The sequence below is a fragment of the Cajanus cajan genome, chromosome 7 (assembly GCF_000230855.2).
Source record: "Cajanus cajan strain Asha chromosome 7, NIPB_CcT2T_4, whole genome shotgun sequence".
Taxonomy (NCBI): Eukaryota; Viridiplantae; Streptophyta; class Magnoliopsida; order Fabales; family Fabaceae; genus Cajanus; species Cajanus cajan.
In genome coordinates, this window is record NC_138523.1 from 54,438,432 (window position 1) to 54,448,783 (window position 10,352).

The window sequence follows — 10,352 nt, forward strand, 5'->3', positions numbered from 1 at the left end:
GTTTGAAATTATGAGATTGAATTATTATAACTTTATGATATGAGACTTTTACTTGTGAGATTGATGTATTTTAAGTTATTGATTATCTTTCATTTTTATTATTATTTTAACAAAATTAACGTCAAATACAAGTTCAAAATTAACATTGAATTTTTATTTTTAATATTTCAATGACATTAAATATAAACTTAAAATTATTTCTAATATAATTTTTTAATTTCTTAAAAAATTTATAAATATCCATGAATATTCGTGGGTATTCAAGAAATTCATGGATACCAGCTTAATGGATACACATACGGATATGGGGTGGGTATGAGGCCAATTTTCATCCTGTCGGGCGGGGACGGATTAATTATTACCCGCCTCACAGGACCCCATTGTCATTCCTAATTCCATGAAATCCTCAATATGATAAGTAAGATTTTAGGTTAAATTGAATTTATTATTATTATTATTAATTTAATAAATTAATTATTTTAATATTGATAAATTAGGTAATTAGGTATTATATATATAAATAAAAGTAAAAACTTTTGTAGATTAAAAAAATAAGCGAATTAAGTCTCCATAAATTTGTAATTAGTGTCTAACTCCCAAGGATATATGAAAAAGCAAAAATAATAAGGGAGATGTTGTATCTTCCGAAAATGGAAGTCGAAAATTTATCCGAGTGATTAAAAATTATTATTTTATAATAAATTTATTAAAAAATAATAATTTTTAATCAATTGAATGAATTTTCGACTTCCGTTCAGGAACGCTGAAATAGTAAAGGTTATTGAATGAGAATTTTGACATGGTGCTGGCAGTTACCGTGAATCTTCGTGATTTGAAATTGAAGATTCAAAAAGTACACAATTTAATGTGGGACAGAGAAAAAGTGACCTCATTCCTTTGCTCACACAAAAAGTGAACGTTCCCTCATTCACGTCCATATTCATGCATTGCACCATTTTCCAAGTGTTCGTATGTACAACAAACACTTCCACTTTTCCTCTTCTCCTCAATTCTGCCGGAGGTTCAAGGTTTCAATATTCAATTCTTTTTTTTTATCAAAAATTTGACGTGTCTCATTACGGAGTGTACTGTTTAAACATTTTTTTTTTAAAAATATTATTCATACAAATCATATACTATATTCCAACCTCATGTCATTAGCCTCATTCTACTTCTAATTCATATTACGTAGTATTTATTGTTGAAAAATTAATGTCCGTCAAGATCGTAAGTACATACGAAACAAATAGTTTTTTTTTTAACATAATCTATTTTATATTTAAAGTTATAATTTAAATTTTAGATAATTTAATTAAGAGATACAAATTTTTATCACTTATATCAATCAATATTAATAATGTAATACTCATTTCATAACATAATAGTATGCTTATATTTAAATATATTTATATTGAGTTAAAAGAATATTTTAGATAAAAAATAATTAAAACATAATAGTTATTAAGACTGACTACATAATACTATAGTATAAAATTATATTAAGACATACTTCCTTTAGCTTTGAATATAAGAAAAATAAAATCATCCATGCTAATTAAGAAAAGTTGTTTACATTATTTAATTTTATTAATCCTATCTAAAAAAGTTATATTTTAAAATTATTATTTCTTAAAATTTGGTTAAAAAATAAAAGAGACATTAGAAATATAATAACAATCAAATGAATGAGTATTTTAAAGATGACAACGTTAAAAAAAATAAAAAGTGAGATTAGTTGAAAATTGAGGCCAAATTTTTTTCACTTATAAAAAAAATCCTAGTAGTTGGGTGAGTAGGGGTTGAGATAATTAAAAGCACGAGAACCTATGTCTAATCTTCATTGTAATAATTTTTGTAATATTTTCTATTTTTTACAAAAAAAAAAAAAAAAGTCGAAGAGAATAATAGTAAAGTTAAATCCTAAAAAAAAAAAGTTTTGAATCATATAATTTGTCACTTCTATTGTTGTATAATTTTTTTTATCTTTATATTGAAAAGATAATACAATTACTTTGAGCTTCTTTCTCTTGCGGTCTTGCGTATACTTCATTTTTGTGTTGCAATAGAGACAACTAGTAATACTATAGTGTAGTGTCGCATAGAAGGTCCTATATTGTAGGTATGAATCGTGTAAGATTAATAATCAAATAAATAGAATTGTTGAGTTCCACCTCAGGCAAAGACGAAGAGGACCAAGAGGTGTCCACATCGGCAACTGTGTTGTGTTGTATTGCAATGTCCCACATTTTATAAAGGTGTTGTATCCTTCAAATATGAATTTTTTTTTTATGCATATATGATATGATATAACTCACATACATGTATTATGTATAATGCACGAGACACGTAAACTTAAAAGGTTAACTGACTGCTAATTACATATACACTAATCTAAACTAATAAAAAAATCAACTATCTTACAATCATTTTGAATTTATGGCAGAATAGGTGTACAAATTTGCTATACACCATTTCATTTGTATAATCACAAAAAAAAATCATATACTATGCACGTAGTTAATTATCGAAAACCCAATTAAAATATAAACTTTGGAATTAATTTAGACGAAATTTCGTTATATAAGAATAACGATATGAAAGAACTTAACACCTGATTGTTCACGGTGGACATGACAGGAGACACAGTTGCAAGTGCAGTCTTTGTTCTGATTTTCATTCTGGTTTGTTAGTCGACAAAGATACATTAATTTCGTTTCTTTTCTTTCTGTTAGCGGTTGCATGACTGAGAGATCATGATTAGTTAAAAGATAGAGTTTATTTCATATATGGATTAGAAAGGGAATATATATATATATTAGAAAATAATTCAAATTTTTAAACTCAAATTTTTAAGATATTATTTAGATTTTAAAAGATATTGATTCTTCCATAATAATATTTAGAATTAAAATATATTATATTTATTTTAGATATTTATTTTCTTTTTTAAAATTATGATATAAGGCTAATAAATAAAGAAGAGAGGAGGTCAACTGAAGGAGAGTTTCATCAAAAAATTTGTGAATGATAGTTTTCAAGTTTCGACAGAAAACTTGTGAAGAAGGAGTCTTCAAGTTTTATTCATAAAATTTGTAAACTTAAAAAATTTGAAGGGAAGATTTTTAATATATTTAATACATTTTGAAATAAATAATGAATATCTTTGTAAACGTATATTTAAGGAATTGAACCACATTTAATAAATTTGTATATGATCTTTTCTTATTTATTTTATAACATTATTTTAATATATTTCTTATCATGTAAAAGAAAAGACGATTTTTTTTGTTTCCAATGATATATTAAAAGAAAAAAGAAAATGATTTTTTGCTGATTGATAATTGAACATCTATTAGGTATCTTAATAATGCTTATCTGACAAACATATGGGGCAAGGGCAAGCATATGCATATTCCTATCAGGAAGTGACAATTTGATACTCATCACCAACAAAATAATTTAATTAATGAGATCTCCACTGTATTTAATGTAAAAGTAATGTCAGTAAAACAAAAGATAGTGGAGTGGGGAATCTACATGCTACAACTTTCAAGATAAACTAATCTCATGTAGACAACCAGAGCTTTGTCCAATACTAAGAACTATTTAATCTAAAAAAATATCCCGACAAGATTGCACAGTATTAGTATACGATGGATGAACTTTAAGCGTGTAGTTCAATAATAAAGATTGATTCACGTTTAAGTAAGGTCAAATGTTTGAATTCTGCCTTGTGTATACAATCGTGTTAAATTTTGAAGCCAGCTATCCCATTCTTTGAGGTGCCTCTGACATAATGAGAAAATTAATCAATGGTAGATATTCTAGAGATATGTGCAAGATTCATAATTTTGATTTAGATATAAATTTTTATTTGGTACACTGTGGCATCTCTGTTCTGCTTTTTTTTGAAGCTTAACACTAGAGCATTTGTAATAAAGATTGCTTATAAGTAAACCTTATGTCACATCATGTCATATCAGTTTTTTTTATACTTTTTTTTAAGTATTGAAATTTTTACAAATAATTTTACTAAAATTTAAACAATCCATAAACAATAAAAAGAACTAATATAACATGATATGACATAAAAGATTACTTATAAACAACTCCCACAATAAATGCTCTAAGCACTAACTGTTATAAAATTTAGAGAAAAATAAATTGCAGTACACTAACAGACAAGGTCACCGCTAAAACAATGATAAATGATTAAACACTTGGCTTTGATATCAACGTCTAATGTTGGAATAAACATCAAATAAAATATTATTATGCTTTCAAGGAATCAAATTTAAGCTATGAAAGACTCTCGTTAAAAAATATTAGAAAGGTTTAAATATTCATCTGTTACTTTTAGTTTCATAAACTTTTTTTAAGTGTTTATTAGATTCAATACACGTACATACACAGTTTATTTTATAAGTTTGATAGATATTTAATTTATTATATAATTAAAATATGGTGATAATAATAAATATAAAGTATTATAATATATTATGATTAAGTAAAAAATAACATTAAAAAATAAATATACACCAATTTATTGTTACAAATTTTTAAAAACTTTGTTGCATATTAATAGAGGGGAAAATTTTGTTTTTCTTATATATATACATGTAAAATAAAAAAATAAAAATTTAATAATTAAATAATTAAAATGAAAAATATTAAAAGGTATAAATATTAAGAATTTGTTATCTTTTGATTGAGAGTAATCATTTCCATATTGGATAACACATTTTTATTATTAAACTCAAATACATTACATACATGAAAAACACATACATTTAATCTCCTGTCATTTTTTTAGGAATAATGTCTATTATAAAAATTTGTTTTGCGTACATTTTGAAAGAAAATGATATTGGTTAGATAGAGGTTTGATTGTTAATGGATTATGATAAGAGGTGTTTATATGTTTTAAAAATAATTTTTAATCACATGGATTAAATTGCAAAAAAAAAATTAAAAGACATGAGATCTAATTACATTTTTTAAGTTTAAAAAAGTGAAAATTCTTCAAAATTGAAGGACTAGCTGATGTATTAAATTTAAAAATATTTTCATTTTAGTTCTTATATATGTTTTTTTTTATCCTTTCTCGTCTACTGATAAAAGTATTTAAAAGTAAAGTTTATGAAACTATAAATTAAAAGAATATGCATCTATAAAAATTAAAATAAAATATTTTTAACAATATAAATTAAAAAGACAAAATTCATTTTGTTAAAAAAATAAAATTCATGAAATTATACCAACGTCATCCTATTGCAAATTTATAATTTTCGAAAGCTATTGCAATTTACATTTTAATCTAATTTATAATGGAAGAAAAATTCAAATACAATTAGTAGCATGCGTTAATTCTCTCTTTTTTTTAAGGGGTCCATAACATGAGTCAATTCAGCCAACAAGGATTAACATTGTTAACAATAATTGAGTTCCTACGAGGATTCAATTATTGATCATGTACATGAGAATGCTTTATTCTTCTAAAAAAAATGCTTTATTAAGAGACGTAAACAATTGCATTTTGCTTGATTTGTAAGAGTTTGTCATGAAAGAAAAAAGAATGATAAAGAAACATATTTTCAAATTTTCTTCTGATGTTTTAGTGTTAAATAGGAGAGAGAAAGAAAATAAACGGGCAATACATATTTTTACTTTATTTCGATTCAAGTCAATAAAAGAAGGAAAAAAATAAAAAACCTGAAAAAGATAAAATTATCTATTGTAAATGGTATATTATATTAAATTATAAAACATACGATTGTTTATTTCTGTTTCATATTTCTCTCATATCAAATAATATAAAAAAAAATTCATTTTCTCATCATTTTTTGTTTCTGTGTTTTTAAGATAAAAATATTTGATAAGAGTAGCTTTTGAAATTTATTTTCAATATTAATATCTGTTTTTTGATTCTTTAAAACAAGAAAATCAGAACATTTCTAAATTGTAAAGTTTTTTACTTTTATATTTCTTTTAATTATGTTCTTCTATGCGCTCTTACATCTTATTCGTTTATTATTATTATTATTATTATTATTTTTATTAGTCACCTTCTTCACTTTTACTCCTTAAAAAATAGTTTTTGAAACTAATTTTATAAAATAGGTCTTAAAAACAAAAAAAATAAAAATACAATTAACACGTATTCTTTGTATTCCATTTTTTTTTTCTCAAACCAATCAACTTCCTACTCACTTGCTCTCTGCTAGTAATACTTTTGGCATATAAAGAAAAAGAAGAAAAGACATGTGAGGATCCATTGGGCTCTTTCGCTTTGGTACGAACTATAGCCACTTTTTTCTAAATTGGGCCTCATCAATATTGGGACGTCAGAGAAACTCATTAATTCAAAATAGCTGATGAGCCCCAAGGTAAAGGTTTAAATGAGCTTTGAGTAAAAATTTGCAAAAGAGATTAAAAAAAAACAAAGTTGCGAGGAAAGATATTTACAAGAGCTTTCAGCTTTCTACGTTGAAAAATCATTCTATGATTAAACTTTACTCCCTCTGTCCTATAACTTTTCTTAATGGAAAAAAAGAACTCAAATTAAAGGTTTTTAAATTTTTAATGTAATATTTATTACATTTTCTATTTATATTCGTAATAATATTTTTTAAAATATTACTAGTAAACTTAATTTTATAAACATGATATATATATATATATATATATATATATATATATAAATGTGTGAATTTATAGTAGTTATCCTTAGGGTATCTATAAGTGTGACTAAAGTCTATGTCAAGGACCCAAGGCCCTTTGTAAACAATTATCATATATTTTAGTTGTTAGTTGTTTTCTTCCATGAACCTTTTCATATGGATTTGAACTTACTAATAAAGTGGGGAAGTCTAGGCTTAATGTTTTTAAATCTATTTCAAATCACAAATATGCAAAAAAAAAAAAAAAAAAAAAAAAAAAAAACTCCTGATTCAACTGATAACGTTTGGCTCGTACATGTGATAAATAGTTGCAGTCAAAGTAAAGCAAGAAGAAGCATCCTTTTTTTTTTTTTTTAGATTAGAGAATCATTTTGTGTTTTAAATCTCTCCCTCTCTCTTTCACACACCCACACACTCGAGATTCACCTTTAACTATGTAGCTCATTGGTCCCATCACCACCTACAACCTTTTGTCATCTCCAATAAAAGTATAAAGTGAAAACTCAAAACACTTACAAAAGTTTTGTGCACTTCTAATGAAAATAAAGTTACACACTATTGTAGTATTGTTAATCTTTTTCTTTACTTTCTTTTGATGAACATCTTTATTATTTGCTTTGAACCCAAACCGCCAAATTCAAAGTAAAACTTTTCATAGAGTACGAGAAATTTACATTCTCATGTTCAACACTTCATCATCCTGATTTATTTCTTTTTATCTAAACATTTCTCTTTTTATTCAAATTTTAGTATATAAATTATCACTGTCACATTCAGCAAAAGGACTATAGGCTAAACAAAGTATATAAAAGTTTTGCAACAAAAGCAGCAACCAACGCTTTGTGGCCATGGAGGCATAGTAGCACTATTAGCCCATATTACTACTGTACGGAATGCTGATTACATGGGCCCCACAGAAGAGATTCATTAGCCCATGGACTTTTGGGCTGGTGTGGGGCCAAAATAAGACACCTAACAAACAAATCTATGTCTGAGTTATGGACAAAAAAGTCCTTGGTTCTTTTGTTTTACAGAAAAAAAAAAAAAAGAGAAGAAAAAAGTGGTTGGCCTGTGTGTGTGAATAATAAATAATCAAATGAACAATAAACAAACAGGATGAAAAGGAAGGTAAAGTGAAAGTAGTACTTGGCCTTGTTTTGAGGGTCTTCTGACCATTTTTCTTTTGAATGAATGATGAAAGTTTTTGGTGCCTTCTGATACCGACATAAGCTGCATTTGGCTCAAAGTTATAAGGCATGCAGCATCTGCTTCTGCAGTCAAAACAGAAAAAAAAAAAAAAAAAAAAAAAGAGAGAGACACACACACACATTCTTGGCATTAGTGTAACCATTCTGGACCAACCAACACAACCTCAAAATAAAAATAGATTTGATACTGACTTCATAAATATTACTTCAACTTGGAACTTAGTAATTAAAACTTATCAACACCATGTTACAACTTGTGGGGTTCTAACCTTTAGATCTAAAGGCTAAGGGCTAAAGCCCTTGTGTCCTTAAAAAAAAGGGCTATTTTTAGGACATATGTTAACATGCTACGTGAAAATTGAGCAAATAAAAAAATAATGAGAATTTGGTAAATGCATTCTAACGTTGTCACATTAGGGTTTTCTACCCAAGGAGAAACAAAGTTCTTAATAAGGCTGCAGTTTTATCCATTATATAAGGAAAATAACTGTTTTGTTGCCGTTTTTGTCGATCCACTTCTCTTGTCACAAAGCTATGTATAAAGTTAAAGTAAAAATCATAATTTGATACCTTATATGACCAACTCTGGAAAAGTCTTTCACTGTCTTTGCTTTTATGTTTGTTGGATACATGGCAGTGAATTGACGTGTTTGGTTGAGTGAGATGACTTTATTTTTTATTTTTTAACATTTTTATCTTTAAAACTAATTAGTTACAGTCTGCATGTGAATTAGATCCGAGAAAAATGGATTATAAAAATTTGGTCGATAAAACTCAACCAAAAAACAGTTTGAATTGTTAATCTTTTGCCGTTTATCTTAATTTTAATATTTATTTTTAAAAAAATTATTTTAATCTTTCATCTTTTAAATATAGGTCCATTTATTTTTCTTTGAATAATGGTTTTCAATATTGTAACCAATTTTAAACATTTTTTTTATTAATTTAACACTTGAAACTTATTATTTATGTAAAATTATTTAATCAATTTTTTAAACCAAAATAGTCATAATTATGACAAAATCGCGTAAAAAAAGTCAAACAAATAACTAAAAAATCAAAAAGAAAAAACTATTACCATATTCTTTTTTTATTGTTTGTTTAACTCGTTTTCAACAACTTCTTTTACCAAAATAATATTAAGTTTATGAAAAGTTAGATTGTATTCTTGAATTTAACTCAAATACTGGATAGGTCATCGTGATATAAGGTTGACTCAAGCTGTATGCAAAAACATTATAATTACAATAAATTAGGCCAAAAATTAAATTTACTTAAATTATTTAATCTTAAAAATATGAAAAGAAAATTATTTGTATCATGTCTCAAACTAGAGGTTAGTTTTTCATGTTGAATGCTCAAGCGCAAATATGATAAGATGAATTCAACGCAACAATCAAAGTAATAGTTTTTTTTTTTTTTTTTTTACATTTTTTAATTATATGATTTATGTTGTATTATAAAATTGATAATCAATAACTAATTTTTTTTTTCTTTTTTATTTATCAAATTTATCATTGATATAAATATAAATACATAAGAAAATATCAACAATAACTATATAAAATATAAACATATATGTGTGTGCGTGTGTGTATATATATGTGTGTGTGTGTTAATTACAATGGGTTAAATGAGTCAACCTGACTCTCACTTAAACTCAAACTTGACTGACTTATGAGCTAAGTAAGCTGAGTTGGAACTTAACCAAAATTTGTATAATTTTTGTTTCCTAATTAGGCCAGCCTAAACTAGTGGTGAGCCGATTGACCTACCGATTTTGACATCTCTAGATGACCCTAAACTCATGTTATAGAGGTTATATGACTCAAGTGGTGAAGAGTGAACCAAAGGAGGATTGATGTATATAAGACAAATTTTGAGAAGTGAACCTATGAGGTTCACTTCTCAACTTTCTATAGAAAGAGGTTTTTAGAGAGATAGACTTTGGAGTCAGATTGCCCAATTGTTGATTCGGTGATCTATAGGAAGTTTCCTTGAATACCGTTGAGGAGCTTTGATTCTTAAAGAGAAGGTGTGTAACGTAGAAAAAAAAATTCAGTAGCTAGAATGGCCCGTTCCTAAATTGGAACGGGCCGTTCCAAACTACTTAAGGCGAACGGGTCGTTTCGGAAGGAGAACGGCCGTTCTGGAGGGAGAACGGGCCGTTCTGAAGGGAGAACGGGTCGTTCCGGATGAGTCCCGGAACGGGCCGTTCTGGGCGTGAATTTTGTGCGTGATTTGGGAGTTCGGAACGGTACGGGCCGTTCTGGGGCAATCTGAAAGTCTATAAACAGGGGTTGGGGGCCTTCAGGAAAATGTGAGTTTTTAGAGAGAAGTTTTAGAGAGAAGGTCTTTGGGTCAGTGAGCTCCTTTCTCTCCCAAATTTTTCTGTTTGACTCATTTTCTCCTCTAGATTACTAACTCCTTCTGACTTTTCTTGAAATTCAGATTAGAAAACTTG